Source organism: Acartia tonsa, chromosome 10 (assembly GCF_053477335.1).
Source record: "Acartia tonsa isolate MP-2025a chromosome 10, ASM5347733v1, whole genome shotgun sequence".
Classification (NCBI taxonomy): Eukaryota; Metazoa; Arthropoda; class Copepoda; order Calanoida; family Acartiidae; genus Acartia; species Acartia tonsa.
The window spans coordinates 1,072,100-1,081,487 of record NC_137269.1 but is presented as its reverse complement, the minus strand read 5'-3'; the positions used below and the strand labels follow the sequence as shown (position 1 = coordinate 1,081,487).

Below are 9,388 nucleotides of genomic sequence, written 5' to 3'. Positions count from 1 at the left end.
AATTAAACTTGTATAACTTCAAACATTAAGTATTGGTCAATTTTTAAGTGTGTGTCTTCTTTAAGAATGGGAATCATTTTTAACAAAATAAAATAGGTAATTTTTCTCCAAGTAAAATTTAAAATTTGCTTTAATTTCTTTTCATTCAAATAAAATTAAATTTAAGATTTAATCCTTTTTTATTTAAAAGTTAAATATATTTTTAAGTCAACTAAAGTTAAATTAAGTTAATTTGAATGGTCTTGTATAAGTGTAAAAGAAATATATTTGAGCAAATGATTTGAGATGGATGTGTTTGGTAGGATATAGGATCATTATGTAACAGATTGTATATTAATTCTATGATAAAGGGGGTGGATTCTGATAGTTACGTTAACTGTGTCTCTACCTGCCACAGTATTAATTATAATATATTTTAATTAACTTGTCAAACTATAGTCAAGAGTTTGGCTTTTTTTTAAAAAACAACATCATTCTTTAATATGCTTCAGTTAAACCTGAATTCTGTAATTTTATTGCAAGAATTTTAAAGTTTTGTTTTGCATGTTTATTGTGATGTTTGTTTGATTAATCTCTATGCACACACTCTAGTACCCGTACCATCTTGACAATATCACTCAGCAAACCTTAACAATAAAATTATTAGCAACTTTAAGTTTTTAAAAATTCTTGTAAAATTAAAGAATTTTATTTCAAACATAAAATTTTCCAAATTTAGTAATTTTGCTGTTTGATAAACTTTAGGATTATTGGCATAATGAAAAAATTAATTCATTTTTTAACAAAATAAAATAACTTGAAACTACACTTTAAAACTGTTAGTAGGATAAGAAAAATAGTCAACAATGCCGATTTTCCTTCAACAAGGTCTTTCAACTACAAATTGGTTTTTGTGTTAATTAATAACAAACAACAAAATAAAAATATTAAAACTACAGAAAGATTAAATAACAACAAAAAAACACTTAAATCTGATACTAGGTATGTATTGTGTTTAATTTAATTAATGAACTGAATTATGTACATATATAATAATAATAACTATTTTAATGAGTGATTGTAATTGTGTATCAGTGTTTCTAGGCTGCATGGATAATTACAATATTATCTAATTTAGGACGTTAAAAAGTTAAAGGGGTAGTTTCACGAAATGCATTTGAACTTAATTTAGTGAACCGCATATTTTTTCCTGGTTAATGGGTTTAACTATATTTATATGGCATATATTTGAAAGAAATTCAATTTTCTACCACGTAGTTTTTAAAATATCAAGACTTGAAAATCGTCTTTTTGTGATATATGCAATTTAAAAAGACGATTTTCAAGTCTTGATATTTTAAAAACTACATGGTAGAAAATTTAAATTCTTTCAAATATATGCCATTTAAATATAGTTTAACACATTAACTAGCAAAAAATATGCGGTTCACTAAATTAAGTTCAAATCCATTTCGTGAAACTACCCCTTTACTATTATTTCTTATTATTTCTTAAGTAAAATAAAGCAATATGTTAGCATCTCTAATATTAATTTTCCTAAGTTCAAATAAAACAGCTGTTAATTACAGAGCATGAGAGTTACCAAACCATAATATAAATATAAATACAAGTCTTAAGTACAATATTGAAAGCTATGATTAATGAAAGAGTGAATTGTGTATTTTTTTTCATAGGGGTTATTTCATTTATTTTTAAAAGCGAAGCTTTTCTATAATTAGGGTCGGTCCGTCCGTACGTCCGTCCGTCCGTACGTCCGTCACGGATAGCTTTTTTCGTTGATTTAGACATGTTAAAATTGTCCTATCGATTTCAAATTTTGCATGGTGATTCCTTTAGTAGTTAGGTACGATTTAGAAAGCGTAGCAACTCTATAATCATTACTAAAATGTCCGTACGTCCATTTTAAACATGTTGATTTTTTTACTTTTTTAAATAGCTTTTTTCGTTAATTTAGGAATGTTAGAATTGTCCTATCGATTTCAAATTTTGTATGGTGATTCCTGTAATAGTTAGGTACGAGTTAGAAAGCGTAGCAACTCTATAATCATTACCAGAATGTCCGTACGTCCATTTTAAACATGTTGATTTTTTTTACATTTTTAACAACAAATATGTATGTGACCTAATCATCCGATTGGTCTGATTTTTGGTATACTGATTCCTGGGACAACAAAGTACAATATTATAAGCGAAGCAACTCTATAATCAAGTCCTAAAAATGTAAGTATGTCCATAATCATTATCCTGTATCAAGCAGTTTTTCAACAAATTTATTTACAATTTTGCTTTGACTCTTATACATTCGCATTCTGATTATTCAGTTCTGACATTATACAAGGTTTAATGTCCGTTTGTCCTACCGTTTTTAGAGCTTCGCTTTTATGGATGTTGTCATCCTTGTTTTTACAAATATCACCAGAATTGGGGGACGGGCGGAAAGAGGTGGGGAGGGGGTTGTTATTTCTTATCTGTAAAGTAATACTGATAACCTTCAAAAGGGATAGTTGCATGAATTGCATTTTACTAGTTTGATTGCATGCATAAGTTACAAGAATAATTTAACATTTATAATTTCGTATTACAATAAATAGCAATCAATTTGGCACCACTAAAATAGTCATCATGCTGTAGTCATGGTGGAAAATTGAAATATAAATGTAGTTTATACTATTTAACTGATAAAAACGTGCAGTTTACTTAATTTAAGTTTAAATGCACTTTGTGCAACTACCCCTTTTAAGTTTAAAGTAAAGCTCCATCCCCCACTCTCAAACCTTATTCCGCTCACCCCTTTATTTTCACAAAAATGTTAGAAATAGTTTAAATCTAGGAAACTTTTCTTACCTATGAAATGTATGTATTAATTATGAATTATCTAAACTCTTATTATTTGTATAATTATTCCTCACATTACCTTATTAATTTTCAAAAGATGAAATGTATGTTTTGCTTTATGAATAAATATATTATGTCCTCATAACTATTCTGTTGTATAGTAGCTAGATATGGCAATCCGAAATCCGGCTAATTTTTGTACCTAGAATCTGAATCCGCCTAATTTTTTAACCTAGAATCCGAAACCGCATATCAAATTGCGGATTCGGATTGTTAATTTTTTTATGAAAAAAATATTTAAAAATTATTCTTACAATTAAGTAACATGATGGTTATTTGTATGTCTGTTTCTGTCTGTTTGTACCGAAGGATCTCGCTAACCGCTGATCCGATATGGTTCTCCTTTACATGGTAGCTTCTCATAGGTCCTGGGAAGGTGTATAACTATTTTGGGGGAGGGAACCACCACCCTCCCCAGAGAAATAGACAAAAATAATATAAAAAAAACGCCGCCCTGCGGACATTTTTGCAATTAGCTACCTAAATACATAACTTAAACAAAATATAAAAATACTTTTGGTAAATCACTGATTTTAAAACAGATTGAAAAGGAACAATTTACGTGACCCTAGAGGCCTCTAGGGGCGTATCCGCTAGTTATTTAAAATGTGGCAGACAAAAACCAAAAAATTTTTTTATTGTTTCTTAACCACAAACAAAATGGTGGGTATCATCATAAGCTTTTTGTAGTTTATTTTCACAGCAGCTTTTCATTCCTATTTTAGGTTTGGTTAGGTTAAGTAAGAGTTAGAAAATTGCCGTTATAGGGGATAGAAGTTTTTATTTATAAAATATTGTTAGAATCCGTAAATAAATTAATAAGAATCCGCGGATTATTTCGCTTTTTTTGGCGTAGTTTAAGAATCTGACTAAAAAATTCGGTGGATTTCCATCCCTAATAGTCCCTGAAGTCAAATTCTATTTACAAAAATTTGAATTTATTTGGAGGGATAATATATTTCTAGGGAGGATTTCTCTCGGGATGGTGATGTTATCTCCGCCAATTTAGTCTCAAACCTTCCTAGGACCTCTTAGAAGACACATTGTAAAGTAGAACCATATCGATCCAGCGGTTAGTGAGATCCTTTGGTACAAATAGACAGACATCATGTTAATTTTATGTAGGGTTTAACCAGGAACATGGGAGTGACATTCTGACAAACAATTCTAAAGGAAAATTTCCCCACAATCCCCTTTTCCTCCCATTCTCACCCACCTCTCTTCACTTACATAAGAAAACAAAATATACTGCAAAAGGTTTGGTGAGTTTTTGTAGAATTGATTATTACAATAGCTACCCCTGGGTTTAACTAATCTTTATGGCTTTCAACTTATGGACCTGTCTTTTCTTTTATGTGCACAAGCCATTCCATTTGCAAGTATACCGCGGACTACGACATTTATATGTTTAATATCTATTTCTGTAATGAAAATAGGATATACGTGAATATATTGACAGGGGAATTTTGTCAATTTAGGTTGCTAAAATGGTCTCCATTTAGTGGCCAGTTCGTTCATCCATTGTTAGGGGATGAAGGGAATCGTTATATTAGCCAGCTCGAATAAACATTTTATCAGTACAGTGTATAGAGAATCTATGTAAAGAAGACCAATAATGTTTCAGTGAATAGCGAGATACTTCGGTTACTTATATATAAGGATACTAGCGGCTTCGCCCTAAGAGGTAATGGGGATTCCTCCTCCCTTTTTTTGGGGGGTTTGGGGTGTCTTACCCCCAAAGAAAATAGCTTTAAACCATCACAGGACCAGCAGGTATATTCCCTAATAAGTAGAGCCCAATCGGTTCAGTGGTTACTGAGATATTTAGCTTCAGACAGACATCGTTCTACTTTGTATTATAGATATCATATCTATCTTTCTTATGATCACTGAACAACTACTATATATCTCCCTTTGTTCTTATCAATAAATGATTTTTGCCTCGCTACTTTTGGATATTGCCATCCTCATTTTTTCTCAATTTCTTCAAATGCAAATTTATGCATGGAGCTAGGGAGGGGAAATTGGGCTATTTACAGGGTGACCACTATGTATGTTATGTTCATATTGAACACCACTTTCAGGTTTTTTGGTACGTTTTTGTTCGTTATTGATTTTTGTGTACAATATGAACATTTCAGCATACGTTATTGTACGTTTCTCTGTAATGTATGATTAGTATTAGTAATCATTAATGTATTTTTATTTCATAAAAACTACAAAAAAAATTCTCCGCGCTTCGCGCGTCATTTTACCAATTTATCCTGGGATTTATGACGTCATAGTGAAGCTTCCATTAAATAAAAAAACTCAATCAAGCATTTCAGTAAAAATTCCTCTAAACCAATTACAAACCTTATCAGGACATATGCGAAGTTAAACTTTAAAAGAGTATGATATTTGTTCATCAGTTAGCAAGATAATATTTAGTTGATAATTATGTTTTCATGTACTTATAGGAATGAGATACTACTTTCTATAATACAAAGTAGAATGATGTCTGTCTATATATCCGTCTTTCTTAAGCTTAAGATCTCGGTAACCGCTGAAGCAATTGGGTTCTACTCTTCAGGTAATATACCTACTGGTCCTGTTGTGGTTTTAGGCAAAGAATCCCCCCCTCTAAAAAAAAATTCTTTTTCTTTATGTAAAATATAACAAGTAAGTGAGGTGGGGAAACTCCCTTTAAAAAAAACTTTTTAGTACCTCTTTTGGCGATGCCCCTAGAGGCTAGTGGCGAAGATGCTGGAACATTTAATCTTACTTAAATAAATGAATATAAACCTCATTATTAGTTGGTACTAATTACTAATTACACCCAAAACAGATTTCAGGGGGATAGAAAACATTTTAAGATTTAATGTAATTTACATAATCTTTCAAATATGTCTTTACATATTTTTACATGATAAAAATTATGTTAATGAGAAATTTAAACAACTGCGATTTATTTCAGATCAAAATGTAGAACATGATGTTGATATTTTATAGTTAAAGGGTTTTTTCCTTAATTTGAATCCAAATGTTACTACTTTCTATAAATACTAGCGGAAAGACATTGTTCTGCTTTGTATTATAGATATACTAGCGGCTTCGCCCCTAGCCTCTAGGGGATTTGCCCCAAGAGGTTTAATCAGGAGGTGTTATTTAGATTTATGAAGAAAAAGTAAAAAAAAATGGGGGGGGGGGAATTTTTTTTTTTTGGGGGGGGAGGCAGGTAGTCTAACTCAACTTTCCTTTTTTGATTTCAGTTTTAAAAAGAAATTTTTTTAGAGGAGGTATTTTTTATTATTTTTTGAAGGGAGGGGGTGTCCCACCCCCAAGAAAATAGCTTGAAACTATCCCAGGAACAGTAGGTATATTTCCTGAAGAGTAGAGCCCAATTTGTACAGTGGTTACTGAGATCTTAAGCTTCAGACAGACAGACATCGTACTACTTTGTATTATAGATGTATATGTGTTTTATGGTACGTTATTGTACGTTATTTTTTCAAAAAAATGTACGTTATTGTGTTCATTGTAATTTTTTTGTAGTACGTTATTTTCAATATTAATATCAAAAAGGCGGTGGTCGCCCTGTATTTATTACACTAGGAAGTCCCAAAATTTTTATGATAACTTTAAAGACTTTTATTGAATTTGATTGGTTGGTTCATTAAGTTGAATGTCCAATTTTTAGATCACTGATTGAACTCTACTAAAGTGGTAATTTTTTGGATGTACACAACACAAATTTATCTGCCATTGTCTTACCCCTTTAGATCCCTGTAATTTGTGTTAGATTAAAAATTCCTTTTCTTTCCTAGTCTGGAAATAAATGTTAATTAGGTTAATTATCATTTAAATTATGAAATTATTTGGTTGCTAAGGATCTATATAAGATGTGTGTGTGTGTGCGTAGTAATAATTTCTTTGTAAAGCCATCAGGGACATCCAAGCTTTTTATTTTGAGGAGGTTCTAAGGTTTGAGGAGGGCTAATATGATGTATTTTTAAAATTTTAGGTGGGGGGGGGGGTAAACACCTCTATACCCCCAACCTTGGACGTTTATACCACAATGGCCAGCTCAAGCTCCACGTATAAGTACAGTATTGACTTTTTATTACCTGACCGTAATGAATGACGCTCCCCGCAGGGTAGTTATAGGGATATGAATTATACTGATATCATGTACACGACTCGAACTCTCATCTAAGCCTCGACGTCCATCTTAACTATTAATGCATTCATAATAGCTAAGCTCAAGAAATCAGCTGGACAAACAAACATCACTTCTAATATTGAAGAAACAAAATTCATTCAAGTATGTCGTTATATAGTTTTACTAGCGGCTTCGACTCTAGGGGCTTTACCCCAAGAGGTTTGATCAACCTAATTTTTCATATTTTAGATTTGAAAAAAAAGTTTTTAAAAAAAAATTTGGGGGGGGGGGAATTTTTTTTATCGGATGGGGGGGGGGGGGGTATTTTAATTTTAGTTTTAAAAAGAAATTTTTTTTTTTTTTTGGGGGGGGGGGTTATTTTTTTGGGGGGTTTGGGGTGTCCCACCCGCCAAGGAAATAGTTATAAACCTTCCCGGGACCTATGAGAAGCTACCATGTTAAGGAGAACCCGATCGGTTCAGCGGTTAGCGAGATCCTTCGTTACAAACAAACAAGCATCGTTCTTCTTTGTATTATAGACTAGCGGCTGCGCCCCTAGCATCTAAGGGCTCTATATTCGAAAGGCAGAAAAATAGCCTAAAACCCTACCCAGACTCATTTTAAAAAATAAATAGCCAAAAACCATCTCAGAGCCTATAAGAGACTTCACTGTTAAGAAGAACCATATCTGTTCAGCGGTTAGCGAGATCCTTCGCTACAGACAAAACAATCTTATTACTTTATATTATAGGATTACATGAAATCTGATTGAGATATATTAACATTTTTATTCTGTATTATTGAGTTGTTTTGCCAATCAAGCATGCATGCTGCCTTATCTTCCAAGTACTCACCAACCATATCAAATTTGTCAACTTCATATCATTAAAAAATTTTGACAAATTTATTTATAGCGGCATCCTTCGGTGCACAAGACAGATGTACACCTGCTACTTTTATATAAGGATAAAAATAATCCTTATACTAAAGTAACAGAATGTTTGTCTGTGTGTCTGTACCGAAGGATCTCGCTAACCGCTGAACCGATCGGGTTCTCCTTAACAGGGTAGCTTTCCATAAGTCTCGGGAAGGTTTATAATTATTTTCTTGGGGGGTGGGACACCCCCAAAATGAAAAATACCCCCCCCCCGAAAAAAGAATTTTTTTTTTACATTTTTGACTAAAATTAAAAATGATGGGAAGCCTCCCCCCCCAAAAAAAAAAAAATATTTCCACCCCCCAAAATATTTTTTTTACTTTTCTTTTAAAATTTAAAAAAAAGAAATTGGGTTATCAAATTCGACACCCCCCTCCTCAAGTGCCCCTAGAGGCCTCTAGCCGCTAGTACTCATAAAAGCGAATATCATCAAATTATACAATAGGAAAACAAGTTATATTTTTTCTATATTGTGCCTTATTGTTATAAAATCATCATATAAAGTTAACTCGAAATTGCTAATTATACTAAATGAATAGATACAGAATACTTTGGTATTGTGAGAGATTTTTGCATACCTTATAAATTATTTTTTCCCAATCCCCTCCTACTGAAGGAACGTACTGACCAATAAATGAGGACTACAGTATCAACCTAAAATAAACGAAAAATATTCCCTGTCATAATATCCACGTATTTTATATAAGTTACAGACGTGCCGAGCCTAATAGTAGAAAAACTTCGCTTATAATGAAAAGGCTGATATCCGTATTATTTATATTTTGTAATAAGTAGACAAGAAATCTTATTATTATTATTTCTTTAGGTTTTCATGATTACGTATATTATATACACATACTTTTTGTATTCACAAATGTACAAGGATGAAAACATCCATATAAGCGAAGTACAAGACGCTATGGTAAAGAAACTTAATAGAATATTAGTTAATGAGTCTAAACCAAATTGTATGTTATAAACTTATTAAAAATAGGATACTGATTAAGGACATACTTACATTTCTAGGACTTTTCATAGAGATGGTTCGCTTATAATATCGTACCACATTGTTCTAGAAATCATATCAAAAATCAGATGAATAGGATAATAATGCCATACAAAAATTTAACAATCAGCATGTTTTAAATTGACGTACGGACATTCTGGTAATGATTATAGAGTTGCTACGCTTTCTAAATCGTACCTAACCACTACAGGAAACACCATGCAAAGTTTGAAATTGATAGGACAATTTTAACATGCCTAAATGATCGATAAAAGCTTAAGGGATAAGAAAATGGACAATAAACAAGAATTATACTTTCGTACATTTAAATTGTTTGGTGGAAAAGTTTGGACACTACTATCTTGTACAACTAAAAGTTCCCAAAGTTTTTAAGCCAATAAATAAGAGA

The 9,388-nt window shown here is 31.8% G+C and overlaps 1 protein-coding gene across 7 annotated transcripts in view; it reads right to left on the bottom strand.

Annotated features, from left to right (window-relative positions):
* Positions 1-9,388, bottom strand: part of LOC145329866 (uncharacterized) — a 241,850-nt gene that overhangs the window by 47,978 nt on the left and 184,484 nt on the right. The gene's annotated exons all lie outside the window — the stretch shown is intronic.